Raw genomic sequence first — 18,676 nt, forward strand, 5'->3', positions numbered from 1 at the left:
TATAAATTTGAATTATATCTTTATTTGAGAATTAATAACTATCAATTATTTATTGATATCTTAATATGGAAGTCTGGAAATCACCAGGACTTGTCCATAGGTTGATTTAAACGTGTAATATTACTGTTTTTATTAATAAAAAACCTAATATTTTTAGTCCATTATTTAAATTTAAGTTAAATTTTTATTGAAAAAACTAAAACTAAACTAACCATCACGCCGCTTCCCCGCAGGGGTAGGCAGAGAGAATCGAACGCCACACCACTCTGTCTTTGCAAACATTCTTTGCCTCTTCTACATTCATGCATCTCCTCATATATACCCGACGATTATTACGACTCCTGACCCGGCCGCTTTCAAGTATTTGACATACCCGATTGTGCCAAGTTTTCCTCGGTCGTCCTCTGCTTCTTTTTCCAACTACATTCGCTCCATAAATTTGTTTAACCGTTCTTTCTTCACTCATACGCTCCACATGTCCAAACCATCTCAACACACCTTTCTTAATTTTATCGATAATGCTTATCTCAGCCTTACATTCTTTCCTTATTTCATCATTCGAACATCTATCAAACATCGTTTTGCCACACATTCGTCTGACGGATCGCATTTCGACTGCATTCAGTCTGCTTTCATCCTTCTTTTGCCAACTCCATGCTTCGCTTCCATACATAAGGGTTGGAACCAGAACTCCATTGTGTACTGCCAGTTTAGCTTCCGCTGATAGATTTTTATTTGCTAAAACTGATTTTAATGCACCATTCACTCTGTTCCCTGCATTCACTCTCCTTTCTATGTCTTTATCAATCTTTCCATCCCTAGAAAACATACTACCCAAATATATGAAATCATCTACCTGTTCCAAAATCTCCCCATTTACCAATATTTCCCACTCAGATCTACATTCATCTCTTTCAAAAACCATGATTTTGGATTTGCTGACATTCATCAATACATTTATTGGAGAGTTAAAAATAGTAATTCTTTATTGATATCTTAATATGGATGTGTGGAAATTAACAGAACTTGTCCATAGGTTGATTAACACGTGTAATATTACAGTTTTAATTTATAAAAATGTATTTTTTTTGATCCGGCATTTTATTGATAACTTTGTGGAATGACATGATTATTTTATTAAAATTAAACACTTGAATAATCCACTTAATCGAGTTTCGAAAACGACAATTGTTTTCATCTTCTGGTACAAATTAAAACTAACGAATAAAAATATATTTAGGTGTATATATAGGTTAATAAATATAGGTAAGGGGGGTTAAGAAACAACATTTTTTGTAAAAGGAAACATTGATAATAATAGTGACGTATTTTGAAACAGTATATTATTAATTATTGTTTTATCTGAATTTACCCCCTACCTATATTTATTAACCTTTATATACACCTAAATATATTTTGATTCGTTAGTTTTAATTTGTACCAGAAGATGAAAACAATTGTCGTTTTCGAACTAGTCGTAAATAAAAATAAAACTCGATAAAGTGCATTATTCAAGTGTTTAATTTTAATAAAATTATAAAAATGTAATATTTTTAATCAACTATATAAATTTTAGTTACAGCTTTATTGGTGAGTTAAAATATAGTCATTCTTTATTGATATATAAACATAAATGAAGAAGAATATGGAAGTCTGGAAATAAGCAGGACCTGTCATAGGCTGATTAAAGTGTTCATTTTGTACACATGTAATATTCACCATTCTACCCATGATTGACAACCACACTACTCAAATTCCGGAAGCTGTATTTATCCTTCAATCGACATGTTCCTTTACATGCGAGTTCTCGGTACCAACTCTGGTTAGATTTTTTTTTGTATATAGCAGATACATTCATGAAATGTATGTAAGATTCCTTCCGAATTATTTTACATACTAGGAGACATTTTGATAACAAGATTTTCTATTTTCATCAAACTTATATTCTGACAATTAGTTATTTTATTTATATACATAATTCAAACATTATATATAATGGAATTTTTTTTTTGACATCTCATCAAAGATGAAGAAGAATATGTAAGTCTGGGCATTTACGGGGCTGACGACCGTCATAGGCTGGTTAAAGTGATCACTTTACACACGTGTAACATTCACCAATTCCACCCATTTTTACAACCACACTACTCAAATTCTTGATTAATTATTGATTAAATTAATGTGTAGAATTGGTGAATGTTACACGTGTGTAAAGTGATCACTTAAACCAGCCTATGACGGTCGTCAGCCCCGTAAATACCCAGAATTCCATATTCCTCTTCATCTTTGATGAGATGTCAAAAAATAATATGAAAATAACTCCTGTAATTGAAGATAATCCATATTTTGGGAACAAGTATTTGGACACACTCAAAATATTGAAAGTAATATTCATGTCATGTATTGATAAAATAAAATATAAATTATTTTATTTAAATGAATGAATAATTTTCTCGAAAATTTCATAAATTTCTCCTGAAGCGCAAGACAATATTTAGCAATAACGTTGCCCAAAATGACGTAAAAAGTAACGTGACTCTCGCAATCCATTTCTCGTTCTTGGTCAATACGTTCTCGGAAGAGTATATTATCACTAGCATTGATAGTGACAAGAATGAAAGTAACTTGACCGTGAGTGACAGTGACTGTGTGACAAGGTCGGTCATTGCATAGTTGCTGGCCGCCTGCCGCGGTATACAGCATGTATGCATAGTTATATATACGAATGTGGATTTGTGGAACGCTGGGCACACACGTGACGCGAGACATGTCACTCGAAACGTGACAAATAATGTCGGTTATGTCTTCAGAAATGTAAAGAATGTAATGTTACGTTATAAAATTAAAGTATTTTTCTTGAATTAATTTAATCGTACACTGTGGATAGCTATATTATTGATAAAATTTTAGTGTGACTTATAAATTCTTGTACAGATGTAATTATTATTTATTTGTTCATATTATTACACACACACATATATGCGCTGGAGGTCCCGGGTTCGATTCCCAGGGGGGGGTCAAATAATCAAAAGTGATTTTTTAAATCTAATATTTATTCAATATTACCCTGGACTAGTTAGTACCTGAAGCGGAGGGGTGATCACCTTTCCTTCATGTGTTAACAATCAAGATATAGATGCAGTGTCCTATGCACCATCGGGTGTGGATAAGGATTTAAAGACTACTACTATAACCACTGACCCTTATCCACACCCAATGGTGCACTGCAATTGGGTACTGCATCAAATCGACGAAATATTTAATAATACGACGGCAGGCAAGATGATCAGTACCGCGCTTTAGGTACCAGTCCAACGGAATAATAAATAAATATTAGAGTGAAAAAACACATATTTATTTTAACTCCCCCCTGGGAATCGAACCTGGTACCCCCAGTATGGAAGTCAAATGTGCTAACTGCTACACTACGTAGGTGGAATCTGTTTTTTTTAAACAGATTTTGAAAATTAATAGAAAAAAGCTACAATAATATTGTAATGCAAATTACACCAGATTATATTGTTTTAACCTATCCAACATCCTTGAACCAAAATATTGATTTTCACAGCATAATAAAAAATAATTAAATTTTAAGCATACATATAACATAAAATTAGTTTTTATTATTGTTTTAATTAGTTTTTTTATTGCAGAAATAAAATTTAAGAAAAAACAACCTACAAAAGCTTCCTAATTACGTAAGCACTTGTTTCGACTAGTCAACACAAATAAAAAATAACTTTGTATTGGAATGTGCAACCGAATTTGAAGTTTTTTTTTGTTTATTTAAATTTATCAATCTTTGTTAGTTTTCATGACATCAATATTATTTATTTATGAATTTCTAAAATAAAAAACGAATAGCTTGATTTTTTTAAATTTTAACGCTCTTATTTTTTTGAATTGTGTTTTTAATGAAAACTTTATTAAACATACTTTAAAAGACGAATAAACGGTTTTCCTAGAAACTTAACTTAAATAAAAATAAACAACTTTGTTTTAACCACTTTTTTGGTTTTCCTAGACTTTCATCTAATTTTTTTTACCCTTTGTAAACATTCTTCGCCATTTCCACGTCCATGCATTTCCTCATACATACTTGCCGATTGTTTCGACTAACTTGACCGCTTTCAAGTATTTGGCATACCTAATCGTGCCAAGTTTTTCTCGGCCTTTCTCTGCTCCTTTTTCCAATTACATTATATAAATATAAATTTATAAATATGTATATATATATATATATATATATATATATATATATATATATATATATATATATATATATATATATATATATAAATTTATGCACGCTCGGCTAACGTTCTGGAGGTCCCGGGTTCGATTCCCAAGGGGGGTAAAATAAATATAAGTAATTTTTTCACTCTAATATTTATTCAATATTACCATAGACTGGTACCTGAAGCGGAGGGCTGATCACCTTACCTTCATGTGTAAAACGATCATGATAACACTGCGTTTATAAGACACAGTGCCCTATGCACCATTGGGGTGCGGATAAGAGATTAAATAATATATATATATATAAATATATATATATATATATATATATATATATATATATATATATATATATATATATATATATATATATATATATATATATATATATATATATATATATATATATATATATATATATATATATATATATATATATATATATATATATATATATATATATATATATATATATATACATATATATATATATATATATATATATATATATATATATATATATATATATATATATATATATATATATATATATATAGTGACATCATTTGGTAATTCAGTTCTAATTTCATTAGCTTAGGAGATGATTTTAAAAAAAACATGGCTTAATGTTAAACTGTTTCAATATAATCGATATTTTTATTCCTTTAACCCACTCAATAAATAAATATGCTTGAAAATCTGTCTCGATAACGAGAAACGCCAATAAAAATCGAAAGTGAGTAGGAAGAGATAATTTGACTTGCACTCGAGTAAGGTGTGCATTATGTGCGAGTATGTTGGTCAGTAGGCCATATCACAACATATGTGGAACATTGCCAGTTGCCAGTATATAGGAAATATTTGAACACTTTCAAATAAACGTGATCGTTCACCAAAAAAGCGCTCAATAGAAATTTTCATAAAATGTTTATTTTTATTCACATTACATTGTAAATTGTTATACTCTATTTATTTCTGGTTCAAAATTAATTAATAAAAATGTATCCTTATTTAAAAAACACACTCCATAATACACTCTATAATACACTAAACACTATCATAACACACTTGTAAAAGATTTTGAGTTTATTTATATAAACAAAACTTGTTTCGAGAACTACAGACATAATCATCAAAAGTAGATAATATAATAGGTGATAATAGAGATTAAATTATCACCTGTTGATGAGAAAATCTGCAGTTCTCGAAACTAGTCGTATTGACATAAATAAACACAAAAGTGGTTTTTTATAAGTGTTTTATTTTTGTATACAAATATTGATTCATCGTTTAATTCAATGCCAAATCAATAAATGATATCAAAAAATAACTATGTATGTATATTTTTCACCATAAGTTCTAAAAATTTGAGTAGTACATATGGTTATCAATCATGGGTAGAACGGTGAATGTTACACGTGTGTAAAGTGATAACTTCAACCAGTCTATATCAGGTCATAAGCCCTGTAAATACCCAGACTTCCATATTATTCTATACCTGTGTTGAAATATAAAAATGTAAAAATCACTCCTAAGTGGAGAGACCAGTTTTGTAGTTATTTCTTTCATACTTTATTTTGGACCAAATAACATATTTAATGATTTGAGTCCTCTTCTCATTTTCTGGTGAACGTTCACATAAACAGATCATTTCCATCGTCATCGATGACGTATATTAATGATTTATAATGATGTAATATTCGTAATATCAGTATGACAATAGTGGATATGCTATAACATATAAATCATTAAATCATTTCCTGATACGTGTAAAAAATTCTTTTATCGTGACTAATAACATTTTGTATGAAGCGTTTAAACTTATTTGTAGGAAATTGAGTTTCAGATATTGAAGGTCCTGTATTTAAAAATGTAATATGCAAAAATGGTGAAAAAAATTTTTTGAAATTGTTTATAAATTTTTCATAATGACTTAAAAGCATATTAAACAACTAATGCTTATTGAAGTGAAACTTCTTTGATTCGATTCGATAATCGATAATAGGACAAAAATTGAGAGTGAAATATCAAAGACGTGTCACGTTTATTACGAAGGATATAATGGGAGTGGAGCAAAAGAGAGCGACGTAAACACAATGATACAAATTGAATGAATAAGATAGTCACATGCGCGCGTTGTACATAGGTGTATACGCCAGGCTATATACGAGTATCCTCCAGATATATGTACATATATGATTATTTTTAAAATATTTAAATATTACTTTTAGTTATTAAAAGTTAAACACTTGTATTAGACTACCAATTGAGTTTTATTTCACTCGACTAATTTCGAAAACCAAAAATGTTTTCATCGACAGGTGATCACAGAAACTAATGAACAAAAAATCATTGATGTATTGGTAGAGGTGGCTGGAAAATAACTAGAGGGGGGGGGTTAAGGGATGTGACTTGGTTTAATGGGAATATAGACAATAATGGTCAGGAATTTTGTAAAACATATTGTTAATTAACATTTGTCAGTATTAAAATTTTCTTAATTGTTCATGACTTACCGTTTGCATGTGACTTGGGTGTAATTTTTTGTGTAATACTTGTGTTTTATTCACATTTTTTTAAATTTACAAAAATACTTCAATTTCACACTAATTCTGTGAGACTAAGCAGCTCGTTATTAGAAATAGGTATCAAATTGTGATAGAGTGGGTTCGAACCGAGAAACTCTGACTCAAGAGTCCACGACACTAACCACAGGACCACAACCCGACACTTTGACCCGATACAAATTGAGTATGTGTGAGTCAAATGAGTGGTAAATTTCCATTTTTTGATTCACGAACTCTGAAAAATACTAGTAAGACTTACTATTAAGATCAAATAATTTCAAAAAATGTTTTTTTTTACATCTCATCAAAGATGAAGAAGAATATAGAAGTCATTTACGGAGCTGACGACCGTCATAGGCTGGTTTAAGTGATCACTTTACACAAATGTAACATTCACCAATTCTACCCATAAAAATAATACGAAAAATAACTCCTATAATTGGAGATAATCCAGATTTGTGAAAAAGTATTTAGAAACACTCAAAATGTAATAAAACATATGAAAATTTGCTTGTCTAACCAACGTGCTTACTCTTAAGCCGGAAACTCCTTTTGAATTCAATGAAATTCAGTTTCAAAGGACGTGAAGTTATGACTGTTTATGCAGATATTCCGGGTGTTATATTGTTCACTTCTCAGAAGAATTCATGATTCAGAGCACATGGACCCCGCGTGACCTTCTCGGGGTTATGACAGCACTGCTCAGTCATTAGTATTCGCGGCTTCTACGTAATAACCGTGAAACGGTGTTGGGGTTTAATTCCATATTGAATATACGTAGACAATATTTTTATTCATATTATTTTTTAAAATTTCATCAAAGATGAAGAAGAATGAATATGGAAGTCTGGGCCATATATGAATATGGAAGCCTATATTGCCTATATGCTGGCAACCGTCATAGGCTGGTTTAAGTAATCAATTTACACTTTACTCCTATAATTACAGATAATCCAGATTTGTGAACAAGTATTTGGAATTTGGATACACTCAAAATGTTGTAAATATTTTTATTATTAATTAATTTGGTATTAAGGCTACGTTAAATAGCAACTTAACTTTCTTTAAACCTAGGTAACATTCACGTAATTAATTTTTTTCTGAAAATATCGTTATCGTTTTGAAATAATAAGTTTTTCTTTGAAATAAGTGTACGGTTATGAAAAGAAAAGGAATAAGGGTTATTTAAAGGTTATAATTTTTTTTTTAAATGTATATTCTAAAAAACAAAAACAAAAAAAATGATTTCCAAAAAAATCGGACGTGAATTGGCGTGCGGCTTCTAGCGTTGCGTAGTCTGAATGAGATCTGTGATCGCGAGTTTTAACTTTGTGGAATGATGTCGATAATTGAAAATTAAACACTTGTACAAAACCAATAATCGAGTTTTATTTCACACGACTAGTTTCGAAAACTTCTGATGTTTCATAGACAGGTGATCACAAAAACTTGCAAACATATTTAATATATTCACATACTTATGAAACGCTTAAAACCATGATTTTCAATTCGTATTCATAATAAATTAATTTGGCTTATAATTTGATATGGTTAAAACCTATGATAAATATTTATTTAAGCTTTTAAATATCTCTTTGTGGAACGAAATAAGTTGCCATTCACTAAGAAAGGAACAGGAAATTTATTTACTTATTTTTGTAAGGCCCTTTCATATAGAATATAATTATTAATGTACAGCAATATAGTGGAACGTAAGTACATGATACATAAAATATATAGATAGCATATGACGGTCATCAGCCCTGTAAATGGCCAGACTTCCACATTCTTCTTCATCTTTGATGAGATGTCAAAAAATAATATTAATAATACAAATGAGTGTAGGAAAAAAGAGACTCAAAGCCATCGCAAGAACATAACACTCACAAGGCGCTCTAATTCAGGGACATCAATCACTGTTGTTCGAAATGGGTGAAATGAAACCTAGTTCCATTTAAAAGAATCTACCTCAAAGATGTAGCGTAAAGTAGCCCATTACAGGCTTTCAAAAATTGCCATAGCGGACGGTATTTCACGTCCACAAGGCGGGGTATTGGTAAAAGTTTTCAACTAGCAATAATCGCACCTCGGATAAACCTCATTGGTTACGATATCGCCACTGCGCAAAGTTAACAGAAAAGCCGAGACATCAAGACTATATCCTTTACATAAGCGCCATTCGCATGTGCATTGCAAACGATTCTACCGCCATCGTGTGGCGTTTCAGTGAACTGAGTTGCCAATCGTTATATGTTATCGAATTATATATATATATATATATATATATATATATATATATATATATATATATATATATATATATATATATATATATATATATATATATATATATATATATATATATATATATATATATATATATATATATATATATATATATATATATATATATATATATATATATATATATATATATATATATATATATATATATATATATATATATATATATATATATATATATATATATATATATATATATGTATGTATATATATATATATATATATATATATATATATATATATATATATATATATATATATATATATATATGTATATATATGTGTGTGTGTGTACGTGTATGTATTACCTAATTTAAAAAGAATATATAAAAATACAGCATATAGTTTCAATGCTTATTTTTGCTAAGCTTCAAGCAATTTTTAGATTTGCACGATTAATAGAAGGAATTATTTGTAAGACTTAAAACAAAAGTTTGAAGTTTAAGTATTGAATTAAAAATAATAGTAGTATTTTTTTTTAATTCATATTATATTACACAACTTTAAAGTAAATAGCATCATTGCAATGGCAGTTTAAACGTCTTAGGAAAAAAGTATTAGCAGTCATAGCCAAAAAACGTTTCGGTTAAAAAACCACTTGTTTGTTCAAGCCGGTACGCAGCCCCCAGACAAAAAATGTATATCAAATCGGGTGACATTGAAAGTAGAAACTAAGTTTACGGCGGCAACTAAAAGCCTTCTCGTTCGACCGAAGGTTCCGTGAATACATTAATCGTTCATACTCCGGCTGCTTTGTCGCGCTCGGGCGTTTAGAAATGTTGCCATATAATAAATACTGTCTCGGAGGTCTTCTGGTTCAATGCACTGAGCATAAAAAATCATCCGAATTAATAGGCCAACTGACATTGAGTCACGGATCAAGAAAAAAGGCTGTTGGGAAATTTGAATACGATATTTGATGTGAAAGGGCGTAAGGAAGTATATTAAATGATATTTAATTTATCATATTATTTTTTTACATTTCAAGGACTGGGGTGAGTCAGGGGATGGAATTTGAGAATAAAGGAAAAATGGAAAGCAAAGGCGAAGAATTTAGAAAAAATATGACTCATCAATTTATTTATTATTAGAAGTGTTTATGGATTTCAAAAATTTCAAAGTTATTCATTATTTGTTTACTGTTTAAATATTGTATTAATAATGACAATATTCAATCTAATTTCAATATTTAAAAGGAAAACATCACAAGTAAGTGACAGTTTTCTAGTGTAAATATTACCATGTTTATTTATACAATATTTAAATTTTCAAAAATATGTAAAAAGAATAATATCTTCATAGAAAGACACGTACGAGTATAAAGATGCTTGGGTAAAGATGGATGAAGTTATTTTTGCTTACAATAAAATTGTTTACTTTTCGCTTTTCTGAGGCGAAGTACGACGTGGTTTAGTATTGTTATTTTTTAACGTTATCCAAAGGTGTGTTGAGCAGTGGCATGCACATTAGGGTAGGCAGTAGAGGTGGGTAGTAAGGTAAGCTGGGTACTCCTTAGTATGGTAGGGTAGGTAATGGTTGCATTTTTATATGTCACGCGGGTAAGTTAGGATAGGCACTGTTTTTCTGCTTATATAGAATGCACGCTCCTAGTGTCGAGATAGTTTGGGCACTTATAACGAATTAGTAAGTGTAAGAACGGTAAAACAATACATGGGGTGAATCCAGTTGGAAATAAAAGAAGAGGAAGACCGAGAAAAACTGCGGTCAAAAGTGGTCAGGTTAATAATAATAATAATAATAAAACCCTTATCCGCACCCCAATGGTGCATAGGGCACTGCGTCATATAAACGCAGTGTTATCTTGATCGTTTACACATGAAGGAAAGGTGATCAGCCCTCCGCTTCAGGTACCAGTCCAGGGCAATATTGAATAAATATTACAGTGAAAAAATCACTAATATTTATTTTACCCCCCTTGGGAATCGAACCCGGGACCTCTAGAACGGAAGCCGAGCGTGCTGACCATTACACTACGGAGGCGGACGAAAGGACGGTCAGATTAGGAGTTGGAATTATCAGCGTGTAATTATGAGGAGATGCATGAATGCGGAAGAGGTGAATATTGTGTGCAAAGATCGGTGTTGCGTTCTATTCTCTCTGCCTTCCCCTGCGCGGAAGCGGCATGATAATAAGTTAGTTTTTTTAGTTAAGATATTGATTTAGCAAATCTTAAGGTGTTAAACAGGGATGTGTAATGTCACTGTGGCTGTTTATTCTGTGCATGGAGAATTGAATGAAAAAACTGAAAGGTTTGAATGTTGGAGCTAGAATGAACAATTTGGCTGTAGATTTTAGTATTTCAGTCAAAGAATAAAAGACGAGAAAAAAATCACATATCGCTCACTCCTTTCAACAACGTCAAACATCAAAAAACTTGATTTTTCACGAGATAGTTTTTAAAATTTAAAAAAAAAAAGAAATGTTTTTAAAATAAATATCTAGCAACTTATTGAACTTTTCACTGTGCAACAGATCTTTTTAGGTAAAACCTGAATGTTTTTTCTCCATTTGAAAAATATTAAGTATTTAAAAAAAAAATCAATTAAACTACCTTTTCTGCAAAATGCAAAACAACACTTTCTGCCCTGTAGCGGGTAAATATTAAGTTAAAAATATGCCGCTTTGCTGAGATATAGTACATTTTCTGGGCATTCCGAAAACATGCACAACTGAAAATTGATGAATTTCGATAAATGGTATGACGTTGTTAAAAGGAGTGACCGATATTTCTATGACCCACTCTTACACTTTTCAACGACCTAGAGCTAAGAAACTGCGGTCTGACATTAATAAGATTTTTTCCCCAGTTATTATTTACTATTTTAATATTAGTCATGCAGTGTTATTTAAATATCTAAACATTGAACTGGATCGTATAATATTTCCATCTTTATTTCACCTCGAAATCAATAAGTATGTTCATATTTTCGATACGTTTTTTGCTCAAAATCTCAAAGGTAGATAACACAAAATTTATATCATAGATATAATTATGTTCTTGAAAATGTTATTTAAATCAAATACAATCTTACGGATCTTTGAAGGATGCTGGTTGTATAAAAAGACTCATATGTTTCGTATAAAACAGGCATGTATTTAAATGTATACAAAGAATATTCATACTACATATATGTATGTACATACTTAATACAGTATATTGTTTTTTATTGTAATACCTACATTTGTATTTTGCTGGTACCCGTATAAAAAAGCAATGACTTGTATTTAGAATAAATTAATTTGTAAACCATGTGATGATTAATTAATAAATGACTTGTTCACTTTATTTTTTTATGACGTTAATTGATTTTCCTATATCCTAACGATAGACAAACACGCCTTCAATAGTTTTGACCCCTTTTTTATGTATTAATTGTACACAGATTTTTTAAATCTAGTATGTTGTATTTTATTTTTTGCAAATGCCACAACTAGGTGAAACAATATTAATTTTGATGTGTTTTTTTAACAATAAAATACAACTTAGTAGACTCAAAAAATCTGTGTTTGATTTAAAAAATGAATACATAAATTAAAATGGAGTTCTACAAATTAAACGCCAAATTAATAAATAGTTTTGACCCCTGTTTGCACCAAATTGTTCACAGAGTAAAATATCAGCTCAACTTTCGATAGTCAATATATCTACTATTATAAATAACCAACCATCACGCCGCTTCCCCGCAAGAGTAGAAAGAGAAAATAGATCGCCACACGATGCTGAATTTGCAAACTCCTGATCTGACCACTTTCAAGCATTTAAAATGCTTGATGATGCCAAGTTTTCCTTGGTATTCATCTGCCCCTATTTTAACTACATTCTGCTTATATATTTCGTTTACTATTCTTAATTTACTCATTCGTTCCTGGTGTCTAAATCATCTCGACACATACTTAAATTAAATTTACATGAATTAAAAATCACATTTTAATATATTTTCTTAAATGTGTGTATGTGTGTTAGTTTTTTGTAAGTATTAATCATATTTTGGGAACGCTGAACAAACATATAGTAATTTGTTGAAATTATGAATAAATTTAAGTTTTTTATTATATAATTTATGGTTCCGACTGTAGAGGTATAATTATAACCTACACAATATAATACCGAGAAGGCGATTTAATCGCCATAGTTATAATTTAAAACATTTCACAAAGGTCATTGTACTTCTCGTTGTTCAAACAATAAGAAATCTGAATTTGCTTCATAAGTTATGTATATTTTTATTTTATTTTTATTTGCAACAAATTGATCTTTGGAAGAAGTTATAAACATTTGAATTTAAATAACGATGGTTATTGACTAGAATTATGTAAACACGAATACTCGTCAAACGTGTTTGTACAATATAAACTACACATGTGTAGAAAACGGAGTCTTGGTTCCAACCCTAATGTATGGAAGTGGAACATGAAGTTGGCAAAAGAAGGATGAAAGTAGACTAAATTCAGACGAAATGTGCGGCAAAATGATGTATGATAGATGTGCGAATATTGTGAAATTAATAAAGGTGTGTTTCGTGATGGTTTGGACACGTGGAATAATTGAAAAGTAAGAAAGGTAAAACAATTTTATGAACCGAATGTAATTAGAAAAAGGAGCAGATCAAGGCCAAGAAAAACTTGGCATGATAAGATATGATAAGGCATGATATACATACATCCAACTGATGATCATCAAACAATGAAAAAAATATATTGAAGGAATTTCTGAGGATGCCTCAACATAGAGACGTTATTGAGAGTAAGTTTTTTAAGAGAAATATACGGGAGTCTGTGTATTCAGCTGTTGCCTAAAGTAGGAGTTATATGTATTGAACAACGTCCAGCATTCGGAGCCATAGAGAAGTGCGGGTCAGACAAGTATTTGGTAGACTTTTCCCTTTAGTGCTATCATCTATCTGTTAAAATTTTAAATAAAAATATTCAAGCTGAAACCTTAAAACAGTTTTATTCTCGTAACAGTCTAAAGTATTATTAAAGGACAGTGAACGGTGTTAATAAACTATTTCATTAGTAATAATTTTAATTGGAGTTTTCAAGGCAAACAAGGACAACTTGCTAGAGACACAATTATATTCAATAAGAGAGGGCTCATACTTTATATAAATTACGTAAATTTTGTTATTTACATATCTTATTTGTATGTTAGACACACTTAGTTTGATTTTGTACTTAATAATAATAATGATAAAACCCTTATCCGCACCCCAATGGTGCATAGGGCACTGCGTCATATAAACGCAGTGTTATTTTGATAGTTTACACATGAAAGAAAGGTGATCAGCCCTCCGCTTCAGGTACCAGTCCAGGGTAATATTGAATACATATGACAGTGAAAAAATCACTTATATTTGTTTTACCCCCCTTGGGAATCGAACCCGGGACCTCCAGAACGGTAGCCGAGCGTGCTGACCATTACACTACGGAGGCGGACAAAACTTTTTACTTAGGCATCCGAAATATATTTTTACTAAAGAAGTTTGTTTTTATTATTAACGATTTTCTGTGGGAGAAAGTGTGCGTAATATTAATTTATATTTATTGCCAGCTGTACCGAACCACGAATTGCTGTGGCTCAGTCTGGTTAAATAAAAAAAAATGTATAGAAATCACATATTTCACATGTGTTTAATTCAACTGAAATCTGAGTAGTATGGTTGTCAATAACTGGTAAAATTATGAATGTTACATGGTGATAAAAGTGATCACTTAATCCAGCCTACGGTAGGTCGATACCAATAAAATAATACGCGCCACATATAAAAACTGATATAACCATTGCTTTAATTATTTCCTTTTTTGTTTTTTTTTTGTTGTTTTTAATACTGCATTTTTTTCTAAATTTATTAAATATAAAACATGCGATAGATGAAAAGCTGTAATTTATGAAAATAAGTTTATTATAAAATGTATATGTTAATATTTAAGACGTTTTTAGGTATGAAATGTATTATCTTCACCGTTATAAAGCATGATTTGTCCCTACGAGCGTAGACTGTCTCATTCATATCAACGTCTCAATGAATAAAAAGATTTTCATATCATGGAAGTACAGAACTTGCTTGCAAACTGAGGTAAACTAAAATGTAAGCAATGTACCAAGGCATAAATATTGAAAACTGAAATTTTTATCGACGGTTGCGCGGTATGGTCGATAATCCTGAAATTATCCGGAGCATTAGTCTGTATGTTCCTGATAGTTACCTAAGACAGCGTCGGCAAATATTGTTTTACATTCCTATATATAGGACCAACCTGCCGATGGTTATGCCTGTAGGAAGAGCTAGAACAATATCACATTGGATACTGATCTGTTCCATGTGTCTGAAGGAGTTTTCAGAAGTGGGATTCTTCTACATCTTTAACAAGAGTCTTCTTGCTTACTTTTCAATGTATAAGCTTTAAAAAAATTGTTCGTAATATAACTATTAATTTTTGAATAAATTGAAATTGAAATTGAAATGGAAAATTAAAATATCCAAAATGTATGCCGTGGTTTTACTACTTGCCGCTGTTTTATTATCAATAATAATTAATCAATCAACTTTGGCATATTCTAAGAATCGCTAGGCGATAAGAAATAATACAGTGTGGGAGGTAATGAATTTCCATTCAAACGCTTACCAGAAGTTACTAGCACTACATACTGATATAATTATAGTTAGTAAATTATTACGTCTTTTTTACTTGTTTTAACATTGTTTGGATATTATTTTTTAACATCTCATCAAAGATGAAGAAGAATATGGAAGTCTGGACATTTACGGGGCTGACGAAATAATATGAAAATAATTCCTGTAATTGGAGATAATCCAGATTTTGTGAACAAGTATTTGGACACATTCAAAATGTTGTAAATTTCGTTTGGACATTCAACCTCTGTTTTTTACTATCAATTTAGTTTTTTGTTAAATAGATATCAAATATAAGGTTTATATTACTAGCGAATTTTTTGGCCTAGAATTTTTACACATGAAATTATAGTAACTTTTAATATGAAAATGTAGTATCTAGTAACATAAGCATTTTCGATAAAATAAAGAAAATGTGTTGAGTTGGTTTGGGCATGTAAATCGAATGAGTGAAGAAAGTATAGTTTAGGATAGTTTAGAATAGACAAATTGATGAGGCGAGTATGGTTGGTAATAATAGAAGTGGAGGAAGACCGAGGAAAATTTGGCTTGATCAAGTATATCACATACTTGAAAGTGATCAGGTCAGCAGTCAGAATAATTGTCGTGTTGTATAAGGAGATGCATGAATGTAGAAGAGACGAAGATTGTCTTCAAAAATAGATTGGTGTGGCGTTCTATTATTTCTGCTTACCCCGCGGGAGCTGCGGGATGGTTAGTTAGTTTTTTTAAAGAGTAAACCCTCTCACTAATATGAATAGGCTTTAAAATTTAAAAATAAAGTTGAAACCTATGTAAGGCTATGATAAGCGGTGTTGCGTAAGCCGTATTAAGATTTTAGAGTCACTTGGACGTTGGGTGAAAATAATGGTTTATATAAAAAAATCTTAAACCACTTCTAGTCACTCGTTTTAAACAAAACTCAAGTATACCTTTGTATTTTATTTTATGCATATTTGTAAAAACATAAATATATACTATAAAAAGCGGTCGGTATATCTAAAAATAAAATGAGTATTATGTGTGAATCCATGTTACTTTAAATATTGCACAAATCTATTGTCTTAAGTTCCTTAAAACGGAAATAGTAATTTAATTTTTAAAAAAACATGAATCTATTTTATTTTAAATTAATTGATGTCTACAACGTTACTGAAAATAATCATAATATAATGAACACAATTGTTACATAAAACAACACAGTAAACTGACTCAAAACACGGAAATAAAACATATTATTTCAAAATCGAGTATAAGGATATTACAATGGATACATCAGAATGCTAACCATCCAATTAGAGTCAATGTACTCGAATAAAAAAAAGAATTTTTAAAAAATACAATTAGTTTTCCAACCACATCTGAAATTTATGATTCTATATAACCAATATTTAACAAGGAATAATATATTATTAAAATTAATTCACGTCGTGGATTATTAATTAAAACAACACGCTTTTTATTGGGTTGAAAAATATACGAATTTCAGCTGTGCTTCCGTATTCAAGCAAAAATAATTACCCGTCATAAATTGAACGTATTTAATTAACGAGAATATATTATAAAGCACAGTTACAATTATTTATTTACCATATTTTTAATTCATTTAACCCATTCTCCCCCAATAGTTGTTAAATTGGACATGAAATAAAGTTTAAATACTGAAAATATAGTTTATTATTCTTCTTCCATCCCTTATCCACTCCCAACATTGTATAGGGGACTGGATCGTATATAAGCAGTGTTATCTTGGTTTTTAAATACATGAAGGATAGGTGATTAACCCTGCGCTTCATGTAATAGTCCAGTAAATATAACAGTGGAATACCACTCTATTTTTTTTTACCCCCTTGGGAATCGAACTCGGGATCACGATTACTAACGCGCTGACTATTACATTACGGAGGCGGTCATATTTCACATGATTTTTTTTACTATGTACGAGTGTATATACATTATGAAGAATTAGTTTTTTCCCCCATTCTTTAACATTATAAACTTAAAAAAAAAATACTTTCTTAAAATTGAAATCAATTAGTAATATATATGTGTACAAAAGGACTAATATGCAAGTATTTTGATTAATACGTATCGTTAAAAATTTTGATAAGACTTTTTTTGACAGAAAATAATATATTATTTCATAATTCACAAAACGTCAATAAACCAAGTCAAAAAATCAACAATTTCAGAATAAAATTTCCTTTAAAAATTGCTTCATTTCTACAGAAAACTATTAGGAAAAATAATACAGAAACACAAATAATTTAATCAATATAATTATCATCCTTATTAGCTTTAGACGAATATTTCATTTTGGATTCACAGATGTTTTTTTTTTCATGCAGCATTTTCGTCGTATATTATGAAACATTGTTTGTACTATACGTATAAGGGGATAGTTTTCGAATTATTTCTTTACTTGACTCTTAAGTGATATTGTTTTAATCAATAATATTTCAAAATTAGGCTATTTTTAACATTGAAACTGCGAATTAATTTTCTAATTCCGTCTGTATATTTGCAAAAGTTACTAACCGACCTTCTTTATAATTATTGTATTTATGTGTGTAAACTTCCATAACTAATAATTTCATTTATTTTACTTCTATTTGAATTATGAGAATATCGAGGAGCTTATTGAACACTAGCACAAGAGATCCTATGTTGTCTACAAATTCAAATATATATATATATATATATATATATATATATATATATATATATATATATATATATATATATATATATATATATATATATATATATATATATATATCTGTATTTTAATAAGACATTTTTTATCACTATTTATTCTATGTTTTGGCAGTTTTCCGATGTAATTGAACTTTGATTGGATCAACTGTTAATCGTGGAAAAATATGTATATAAGAACACAATTAGTTTTCT

At 29.9% G+C, this 18,676-nt stretch overlaps 1 protein-coding gene and 1 non-coding gene across 3 annotated transcripts in view; both read right to left on the reverse strand.

Moving 5' to 3' along the window:
• The window catches only part of mol (dual oxidase maturation factor 1 mol), a 167,560-nt gene that overhangs the window by 77,101 nt on the left and 71,783 nt on the right, over positions 1-18,676 (reverse strand). The gene's annotated exons all lie outside the window — the stretch shown is intronic.
• Positions 8,798-8,937, reverse strand: LOC148300287 (U4 spliceosomal RNA). Its single transcript, XR_015838957.1, has one exon. It is a non-coding gene; the product is annotated as a U4 spliceosomal RNA (small nuclear RNA).

Source organism: Brachycentrus maculatus, unplaced genomic scaffold (genome assembly GCF_059751285.1).
Source record: "Brachycentrus maculatus isolate JH-2025_06_01 unplaced genomic scaffold, ASM5975128v1 h1tg000757l, whole genome shotgun sequence".
NCBI lineage: Eukaryota > Metazoa > Arthropoda > Insecta > Trichoptera > Brachycentridae > Brachycentrus > Brachycentrus maculatus.